The 9,634-nt window shown below is 47.1% G+C and overlaps 1 long non-coding RNA gene across 1 annotated transcript; it reads right to left on the bottom strand.

Moving 5' to 3' along the window:
* Positions 1-471: 471 nt before the first annotated feature.
* LOC145530518 (uncharacterized) lies at positions 472-6,406 on the bottom strand. Its single transcript, XR_014071851.1, has 3 exons — positions 6,330-6,406; positions 5,774-6,082; positions 472-633 (listed from the first exon to the last, which is right to left on the bottom strand). It is a non-coding gene; the product is annotated as an uncharacterized LOC145530518 (long non-coding RNA).
* Positions 6,407-9,634: the final 3,228 nt, after the last annotated feature.

Raw genomic sequence — 9,634 nt, forward strand, 5'->3', positions numbered from 1 at the left:
ATTAAAATGTGATCAGGTTCTCCAGAAAATATTACCAAACATGAAAATAGATGATGCTAAGATAAAACGCCACAGCAGAAGGTGAATGGAAATATAAATTGAAGAAGAACAAAGAATGTTGCACATAAATAAAAAAACAAATCCAGATTAAGTAAGGAGAAACTATTTGAAAGGATTAGGGAGGTGGATGGTTGGGAGGGGAGATTTATTGCAATAGAGAAAATGCTCTGCTAATTCTTAAGAGTTAGGCAAAAAGAGTTTTCTTTTATAGGGAGGAGAAAACAGGGCCAGAAAGAATACATTGTGGAAGCATGAGTGACCAGATCCTTTTATATCAGTAGATATTAGATTTGGAGATTGTTTTACCATGAGGCCAGCCTATTCTCTGGAGGGATCCAGAGGGATTATAAACTGGCTCTGGGTGGGCCAAGGTTCATGGGACCTGGGGAAAGAAAAGAAGCTTAACCAATGTTTGGTTATAAGCATTTTATTCCAATTGATACATAGGTCCAACAGTTTAGTTAATCACCAATGAGGCAAAGAATAAGAATTTGGAGTGGTCGTGCTAGGACTCAATCCGGGAGTCTTACCGCAGTCATATGGGGCACTGTATTTCTTTGCAGTAACTGTTTTCTGGAACACAAAAGGATAGGGGAAATGTCTTCACCATTGATGTTTCCAGGAGCACAGGGCTCAGATAAAATTTAACATTGTCAGTAAGAGTTTTTTTCATGTATTTAAAAAAATGGTTAATGTTGGTATCAAACTGCTATAATATGTATAGCAGTTTGAAAAAATCTTTATTTTAAAGATTTTTTTTAACATAGACCATTTAAAAATTCTTATTGAATTTGTTACAATATTGCTTCTGTTGTTATGCTCTGGTTTTTTGGCCACTAGGCATGTGGGATTTTAGCTCCCCAACCAGGGATCAGACCCAAACCGCCTGCATGGGAAGACTAAGTCTTAACCACTGGACCACCAGGGAAGTCCCTGTTGTTGTTCAGTCTCTCAGTCACATCTGACTCTTTGGGACCCCGTGGAAGCATGCCAGGCTTCCCTGTCTTCCTCTATCTCTTGGAGTTTGCTCAAACCCATATCCATTGAGTCAGTGATGCTATCCAACCATCTCATCCTCTACCTCCCTCTTTTCCTTTTGCCTTCAATCTTTCCCAGCATCAGGGTCTTTTCCCATGAGTCGACTCTTCACATCAGGTAGCCAAAGTATTGGAGCTTCAGTTTCAGCATTACTTCTTCCAGTGAATACAGACACATTTTTTTTTAAAAAAAGATGTCAATATTTCCAATACACCCTTTGTAACTACCAAGGGTTATGACAAAATATTATCAAGCAAAAAAGTTGGAAGTCCACAAGTATACAATATGGATGACCCAATACTGGCATATCTTGTCTGTGAATAGCAATACATCCAACTCCAAACTTTAGGGACCTCACCCTCCCATTCCTTAAATGAAACTACCTCCTCCTTCCACAAAGAGTGGGGCTCCTCTATAACAGACCCCTTTGAGCTGGGCTTGATGAGGGAAAGCCCATGATCCAAGTCCTGCCCTTTCTCCCTCTACCTTGTCAATCAAGAAGCTCTTGAGACGTATGACTTGACTTGTGTTTGGCCCTTACAAATCATTATGCCGCACTCTCAAAGTACCATTGTGCCTTCCTTACATGCTTATATTTGTTTTTAAGACATTTTTTTTCTTATTTTATGTGGACCATCTTTAGAGTCTTTATTGAATTTGTTACAATATTGCTTCCATTTTATGTTTTGGTTTTTTGGCTGCAAGATGTGGGATCTCAGCTCCCCGACCAGGGATTGAACCCACACCCCCTGCGTTGGAAGATGAAGTCTTAACTGCTGGACCACCAGGGAAATCCCTCATGCCTGTTTTGAGGACTATCCGGGATGCTATGGGGATTCCCATGTGGCTGGACCAGTGCAGACAGGAGGGTGGGTGTCCATCCAGCCATTGTTTGCAGCAGTGGTTCTCTAAGGGTGGTCCTCAACCAGCAGCCTAGACATCACCTGGAAATAGGTCAGACCCACTGACTTAGAAATTCAGGGGTGGGTGGGACCCAGGCGGTCTGTGTTTTAACAAGCTGATTAACAGCTTCCTGATGCATCCTCAAGTTTAAAATCCAATGTGTTAGAGGGTATGAAGCTGGCACAACTCTGGGAGCCAATGTAAGCAACTTACTCATTCTATTCAAGCACTCTCCTGCTCTACTAGCATTCTTGATCCAACAGTGACTTTGGACCCATCTGGATACAGCTTGTCACCAAGACAACTGTGGTACCTTCCCCTGATTGCAGATGCACGCAGCAGTAAGCGGCAGCAAGTGATAGCTGGAAGCAAGGTCTTAGTTTTCCAGACAGGGAGTCCTAACCACTGGACCACAGGAGCCAGCAGTTAGTGCTAAGATTCCTAGTGTTGCCTGCCTACTCAAGAACAAATTCAGGTGAGGAGACAGAAGGTAAAGAGTAAAGTAAAACGTTTATTGAAAAGAAAAGTACATGCGGAAAGACACCTGGGCGAGCTCAAAGAGACAGCGGCACCTTCGAAGTTTGGATCCTTTATAAATAAGGGGACAGTATTCTAGGTCTTTGTCTTCCCTTAGGCCAATCATCTTGCTTTGTACCACCCGTCCCACTCCAGTTAATTTGTCTCAGGACCCTCCTCTGGGGTGCGCGCACACACCTTACTAAGATGGATCTCAAAGTGAAGGCTTCTGGGAGGAGCAAAACGCATTATGGCCTGGATTATCCTCTGATTTTTGACTCCAAGGAACCTTTCTGCCCATGTGTAGTATTTCCTTTATCCTTTACTCAGAGTTTTTGCCTCTCTTTATCCTTGCCACAATTATTCCCTTGAGGTGTTTACAAGAGCCAAAGACTGGCTATTTACCCTGTTTCTGCTGCTACTTCCATTTCCGATAGCAAACAGGGGGCTGATTGTAAATTCATCTACTGGAGCCCACCTATTTCGGGAAATGCAAAGAGGAGGCTTGCTGATCGTGAATTTCCAGCCTGGAGCCCATCTATCTCCTAAGTCACCCCCAATTCCTGAGATTTTCCAGTATTTTTAGAACCATGTCAAGTCGCACACGACTGATTTTTCATTTATTTATATTTATCTTTGGCAGTGCTGGGTCTTTGCTGCTGCGAGGGCTTTCCTCTACTTGCAGCAAGCAGCGGCTACTCTCTAGTTGAGGTGCGCAGGCTTCTTGTTGCAGTGGCTTCCCTCGTGGGGAGCACAGGCTCTAAGGTGTTCAGGCTTCAGTAGTTGCAGCTCTCAGGCCCTAGAGCACAGGCTCAGTAGTTGTGGTACAGGGATTTAGTTGTTCCATGGCATATGGAATCTTCCAGAATCGGGGATCAAACCTTTGTCTCCTGCGTTGGCAGGCAGATTCTTTACCACTGAGCCACCAGGGAAGCCCCACATGACTGATTTTTAATGGAAAACTGGCAAGGTTTGATCCAGGGGAATTTTATTCTCCACCATTAGTTTTTCCATTCTAGACTACAGTTTCTTCACTTATAAAATTCATCTGTAATTATTCCTCAGTTTTGGCTGAACATTGGAATTGCCTGCGTAGTTTTAAAAAGTGTTGACACTTGGGTGACACCCACAAGATTCCAATGTGACTAGCCCGCAATGTGAACTGAACTTGGAGATTTTTTAAAGCTCACCGGGTGGTTCTAGTTTTGCAGCCAAGACTGAGAATGGACGTTAAAGCGCAGATACCTGAAGGACCCGGCAGAGGGCGCTGCCTCCCTGCTCATCCTTGGAAACGCGCGCGCACGTACTGCCAGCTACAAAAAATCCGGGCGATGCAGTTAAGGTAAGGGACCCCAGATACCTGATCCTTGGATCAAGAACCATTTTGTGTTCTACGACTCCTAGAAAGTTACCTTAAGAAATAATAAGCCGTCTGTTTTTCTGAGTAACTTAGAGGTAAGTCAGACAACCCAAGTCTTGGTTTCTGCATTTTTAAAATAGGACAGTGCGGGAAGGGGAAGGGGAGGTGGGAGACTTGGTCTATAGTCGTTCTTGAGATATATATTGAGCCTCCTGAAGTGGGCAAAATACTGATCTGGGGGGAAGGATAAACATTTAAATGGGATCCCTGGGTTGGGAAGATCCCCTGGAGAAGGAAATGGCAATCTACTCCAGTATTCTTGCCTGGAAAATCCCATGGACAGAGAAGCCTGGCGGGTTACAGTCCATGGGGTCACAAAGAGTCAGATGTGACTTACACTTTCAACACACGGTGGATCTCATTTGTTCCTAGTTCAAGGAAGGGGACCTCTGGGTACCCCCAAATACCAGAAGAGAAAAACTATGAAAGAAGAGGCAAAGAGACTACTGTTGAGTATTTACATGTGCCATTATATATTATGACGCCTCTTGGTTAATTATCATAACCTAGCAAGGTGGATGTCATCAGTTCCATTTTACAATTAAGGCATCTGAGGCTCAGAGATGTTAAGTCACACATCTCTTTGATGCCTCAAAGTCACACAGCTAGTAAGTGATGCACCCAGGATTGGAACTGGGGTGTGTCTGACTTGGAAGCCAGGCGTCCCTACCCACCCCCCTAGGAAGTGCCTCGCCCCCTCTGTTTTGCACCTCACCCCATAGCAACAGCAGCACTCTTGTCCATCGCTCAAATCAGGAAAGCACCCACGACCCACCCCCGCCCCCCCAGATATTTGTTTCACAGAGGCAGGATCTCTCTCCCATCTGTCTCTATAGCAGCCCTGGATACTGAAGACTGCCTGGGAGAGATGTGATCCCCCTCCTCTTCCCGTTCTCCACCTCTGCCCCCTTCTACCCAGTCCAGCCCCCTTTCCTCCAGTGAAGGACACACACCTGCTGAGTGATAACAATTTGCAGCCTTCCCAAGTGTGAATGAGATTTCTAATAGGACTGGCTGTCCACCTGCTTCAGGCAGGATTGGAATAAAGAGAATTTAAGAGGCAGGAAATGGGCACTAGGAGAGCCAGTTCAAAGGAGCTGAGACAGAGACCACAGCAACCTCTGGGTGGACGTGAAGGGCTAATTGGTTCAGAGAGGTTAAGTGCCTGGCCAAAGGTCACACAGCTGGCACATGGCAGAGGCAACGTGAGCTCAGCAGTGATTGCAATTTTACGGTTCCCTAGAGGAGTACAACTCCCAACCCAATTTAAATTGGCAGGATGTGTTAGTGTTCTTAAAAAAAAAAAAAGACTTTCTGAGAGTCTTTTTGCCTCCTGAGGCTGCTGACCAACACTTCCCTTTTCTGACCCAAGGATCCCAGGAATGCCTCCTCCAGTGTGGAGAGGAGACAGGGAATATACTTAGAAAGGACTTTGTTGTTGTTATTCAGTTGCTAAGTCTCATGTCCAACTCTTTGCAACCCCATGGGCTGCAGCACGCCAGGCTCCTCTGTCCTTCGCTATCCCCCGGAGTTTGCTTAAATTCATGTCCATTGAGTTAGTGCTATCTAACCATCTCATCCTCTGCCACCCCCTTCTCCTTTTACCTTCAATCATAGAAAGGACTGGGGAGGACATTTGAGTTTGCTGGCTGAAAAATTTGTCCTCATGGAGAGAATCATCACTGGGAACTTGGCGACCATCCCAGGGCAGGGCAACACCTCCCCACCCCCCAGCAGAGACATAGACATAGGCTGGGAAATGGTTTTGATGACCACTGCTTCTGCCATGGTGGGGGACTGCTGTCCAGGCTCAGTTGGAGGTGTGAGTGTCCTCACCTCAGTTTTCCCTTGGTGACGCATCTGGACTCAGCAGCGCAGAGGCAGATTCCAGGGTTGAGAAGGTCTGTACACACAAGTCCACTCTCTCCCCCTGGGTAGGCAAGGCGAGGTCCAGGTGGGCCAGGGCCAGGCGTGTCCTCCAGGTGACCACCAGCGCAACAGCATCGCAGGCACCAAGGTCATGAGCACGTGCCCCCTTGTGGAGGATGGAGACCCTGGCCACCCCTCGTCCCACAATATAGTCAGTTCTTGTTTCTGGAAGAGTGCTGCCCAGGGTGGTGCTCAGGGTAGTTTCGGAGATGCTTGCTAGGAGACAAGAGAAGGCACAGAAAGAACATAACAGAAGGACAGCCACAAAGGGCGCGTCTGGCCCCAGCCCCCTCCCTTGCTGCGGTGGCCAGCACCATGCGGCAGACTGGGACTTGTTGTTGAGCGCAAGAGACAACAACAAAATCACTAGTCTTCCAGATGGGGCTGGCTGCTCCACTGCGGCAGAGCACACGACCCCTGCACAGGACCCACCCCGCCAGGTGTTTGGTGAGGTTGGACCCACCCCGCGTCAGCCAGCCTGACCCTGCAGCCACACCAGCTTGTGTCCAAACCCATCCCCTCCCCCACCCCAGAATTCTCCAGAGCCTCTAATCAGTTGTGGGGAGTAGGGATTGTTTCCCTATTTTCTTTTTTCTTCGGAGGGTTCCATGTTCTATAATAAGCATACTTCCTTTAATAATGATGGGGGGTGTAATTTTTAAAGGGTTACAGCAGGCGGCTCATCTCTCATCCTTGCTTGGGTAATCAACAAAGCTCTGTGCTATTATGGAGAAGGGAAAAACGAAGAGCTCCAGGCTATGGTGACCTCTCTCTACCAGGAAGCCCCACCTCCACCCAAGTCCACAGTCAAGGCCTTGGGTGACAATCCCCGCTGTACTCACAGAGCCACGGCCTGGGGTGAAGTCGGAGTGGGGGTGCTGGGCCTCACAGACTAGAAAGGGGAGGAAAAAGGGGAAGCGGTGCAGGGGGTGGGGTAGAAGGGGTTCTAGTCCTGCCCCCCCACCCCCAGCCAGCCCCGCGCTGGGCTCCGGGCTTCATTTCCCCAGGCCTGGACCCTGATGGAGGGGAGGGAAAGGGCCCCCGCCGGCCAGGCAGGCCACTAATTGTCCTGGCAGAGGATATCCGCTTCTTAATTAGCCAAAGCCACAATATCCTGGCGGCTCCAAGAGCACGGCCCTAATTGTATTTCTGCAGCAGCTGAAGGATAATTACCCTTCCCTTTCGGTGCTGCTTTTAATTCTTTCTCTTTTTAATTACAGGCTCTTCCTCCATCTCTGGGCTGCTTCTCTCCACCTGGAGTGGGGAGGGGCTGGCCCAGAGCAGCTGAAGAGGAGGGGATGTGGAGGAGACAGCAGCACCCAGCTGGAAGGCCCAGCCCCTTCCAGGAGTCAGCCCGATATAAGAGAGGGGAGAGTGGATTCATGTCAATGTATGGCAAAACAAATACAATATTGTAAAGTTAAAAAATAGAAAATAAACTAATTAAAAAAAAAGAGAGAGGGGAGAGGGGTGTCCCTCCCCAGGAGCCTAAGATCGCCCCCCTTTCCACTCCCCAGCGAGGTGCTAACTCTGCAACTCCAAGGTGCAGGGCCCTGAGGACTCCTCACCCCAGAGAAGTCATCAAGGAAGAAAGAGGATTTATTGCCGTTAACTTCTTGTAAAAAAAAAATAACTGTGTGTGTGTTAGTCGCTCAGTCGTGTCCAACTCTTTGTGACCCCATGGACTGTAGCCTGCCAGGCTCCTCTGTCCATGGTATTCTCCAGGCAAGAATATTGGAGCGGGTTGCCATTTCTTCTCCAGAGGATATTCCCTGGCCTCCTGCATTGCAGGCAGATTTCTTACCTTCTGAGTCACCAGGATGGTTAAGACTCCAAGCTTCCAATGCAGAGGGTGCTGTTCCAATCCCTAGTGGAGCAACTAAGACCCTGCATGCCGAGTGCTGCAGCCAAAAAATTAAAAAAAAAACAAACCTATGTCTCTTTGGCACTGCTGAGAGAGGACTAGTTCATCATCCTTGGTGTACAGTTTCAGAGACAAGGGCCTGAGTGCTAATATCATAGGGCAAGGCTAACCAAGGTAAAGGTTCACTGGAGGGGCTAGAGCCCTAGGTATTCCCAGGAAAAACTGGCCTTTCCCAACAAGCTCTCAGGCAAACTTCAGATAGTAATAGATAAGCTAAAAGGTATTACAAAAAAGAGAGTTTGGAGAGACTCCTGGACACTGCCATGTCCTGCCATGCAGGACTGTCCAGTCCAGCCCATGTGAGCAAATCCTGGCCCTAAAGCCACCAGGGGCCTGTCCTGCTATCAGCTCACCATGCAAGCAGGGACTGTTTTGCTGATGATTATTTCCCAAAGCCTAGCAAGCGCCTGGCTCATATTTTATGAAACTGATCAGCAATGAGGCAGAGTTCAGAGATAAGAGTATAATCATGAGATGTGAACACAATAAATCCACAGTCATTGGCTTTTTCCTTGCAGGACCAATGGAGATGGACTTGAGCCTGAGAGCGGCCCCAGTTTTCTAAAATTTTTAAACTCTGGGCTCCATCTGGGTTGGGGGGAAGATGCAAGAAGTGAAAGAGGCTGCTGAAGCCTCAGAGAAATGTACCTTGAAAAACTGACCTGCCCCTGAGCCCATCAACTTCCTCTCCCCACTTTCAGTTTCTTTCCTCTGAATTTAGAGCCATCCCCTTAGCAACGCTTGTTTCCATGGTTTCCTCCTTGACAAAGATGCCCAAACCCCTCCTCTCTTTCTCCTTCAGACAGTAAGTGGTGATAGGGATCCTCAGGGTGGCCATTCCATGTAACCATGGAAACAATTAACTGAGTCTTCATTTATCTTTTTGTGAAGAGAGCTAGGGAATATGGGAAGAGAGGGGTGGGAGAGGGTGCAGGCTACAGCTGCCATTGTCATAAACACAAAGTTGAGGGACTTGTCCTGACACTAGCCTGTAGGATTCAGTTCAAATACTTGCTGAGTCCCTACTTTAAGCATGACTAAGCTCCAGGGAATCAAAGGTATACGTGACATAGCCTCTATTATTGAAGGGCTTAGAGTTTGGTTATTGCCCCACTCAGACTCTGGCATAGATGGGGTCGCTAAAGGAGATGGCTCTTGATAGTACTATCATGGTCGAGATTCTGTCTACTCCCAGTATCCCCTCCAGCCAAGAACAAGAAAAGACTGACCGATGGGGTCTGTATTTACATTAAGGTTTCTCAGGCTGTTGTCAGATGATTTCTGTCTTGGAAGAGGAGGAACTTTGACGCACCCTTCCTTTTTGAGAAGTGGAGCCTAATGTGAGCATCTCTGAGCAAGACTATTTGGAGGAGGGAGAAAGAGAAAAAAAGACCTGCCCAACTCCAGCACCACGAGAGATTTGGGTAATCTCCAGTCCCAGGGATCTCTACCACCTACCTGTCACAGCCTTCCTGGAAAGTTATGTCTTCTCATACACCAACTTAGAGGGTCATTGTCTCCATCTATCCACTTTTTCATCACTGAAAATGCAGGCCAGAAGACAGCTGTGAAGAATTAAAATAGAAAAACAAACAAATAAAACTACCAGGGACACCAAAGTTGGACAGAATGAATCCCAATGCTGAGATATATGTTCATCATAAGGAACATAAAGCTCTTTCTTCTTCTAGCTTTCCAACCTCAAGTCTCCAAATATTCACCAAATCCTTTAGGGTGAGGACCAATTATATACTTCTAAGGGAAATCACAAAGACCCCTGGACCATTGGTGTGCTGATACTTATAATCTGCATGGACTTGGAAGAATGCAATATATTTTAAAAT

This window comes from Giraffa tippelskirchi, chromosome 12 (genome assembly GCF_054371585.1).
Source record: "Giraffa tippelskirchi isolate mGirTip1 chromosome 12, T2T-mGirTip1v1.2.pri, whole genome shotgun sequence".
NCBI lineage: Eukaryota > Metazoa > Chordata > Mammalia > Artiodactyla > Giraffidae > Giraffa > Giraffa tippelskirchi.